At 55.1% G+C, this 974-nt stretch overlaps 1 pseudogene; it reads right to left on the reverse strand.

The window, feature by feature from the left end:
* Positions 1-34: 34 nt before the first annotated feature.
* LOC108356984 (NADH dehydrogenase [ubiquinone] flavoprotein 1, mitochondrial pseudogene) lies at positions 35-533 on the reverse strand (annotated as a pseudogene).
* Positions 534-974: the final 441 nt, after the last annotated feature.

Genomic DNA, 974 nt, shown 5'->3' on the forward strand with positions numbered 1-974 from the left:
TGTAGGCGGCGCAGGCGCCCATCGCCCGGCCCGCCACCAGGCAGCCCTCGATTAGCTTGTGCGGGTCGTGGCGCATGATCTCCCGGTCCTTGCATGTGCCTGGCTCGCCCTCGTCCGCATTGACCACCAGGTACTTGNGGTCGTGGCGCATGATCTCCCGGTCCTTGCATGTGCCTGGCTCGCCCTCGTCCGCATTGACCACCAGGTACTTGGGCCGGCCGTCCGGCGGCTTCGACATGAAGGACCACTTCAGGCCGGAGGGAAAGCCGGCGCCGCCGCGGCCTCGCAGGCCACTGGCCTTGATCTCGTTGATGATCCACTCGCTGCCCTTGAGGACGATCTCCTTCGTTTTGTACCAGTCTCCCTGAGGAGGATTGAGAAATAGAATCGGGATTTAGAAACTAAGGATCTAAAAAAGGGTTCTAAAAGAAAGATGTGTTTACCCGCTGCTGGGCGCCCTTCAGCTTCCAGTCGTGGCGGCCGTAGAGGTTGGTGAAGATGCGGTCCTCGTCGGAGAGGCCGCCGAACTTGGTCTGAAATGAGTCAAAAAGGAGATGTCAAATCTGAAAATTGGGTTCTACTTCATCGGGTGCTTACTTTTGCCGGCGGAGCGGCGGCTGCTGCTGCCGCTTGCTGAAAGCGAACCTGCCTCAGATTCTGAGATGATCCTAGGTGGTGATAAGGTGAGGATGAGTATGATGATCAAAACCGGTAAATAAAGAAGCCAAAACAAAACATACCGAGAAGCAGCACACGTTGCTTGAGAAGTGACTTCATGATGATTGTTGACGTTATCTCACCCGACGTTGACCTCGTTGACCGGTGCTCCTCAGTGCAGACGATAATCAGGCGGTGGTGGTGGTGGTGATAATTTGGTTTCTGATCAAGGTAATCTGGTAACCAACCGAGATCACCGAAAAGATGGGGAAAGGAAAAGAGCCGTACAATAGAAAACAGCTGCTTTGGCTGCGGCT

This window comes from Rhagoletis zephyria, unplaced genomic scaffold, assembly GCF_001687245.7.
Source record: "Rhagoletis zephyria isolate East Lansing unplaced genomic scaffold, Rhagoletis_zephyria_1.1 Rzeph_scaffold_68497, whole genome shotgun sequence".
Lineage (NCBI taxonomy): Eukaryota > Metazoa > Arthropoda > Insecta > Diptera > Tephritidae > Rhagoletis > Rhagoletis zephyria.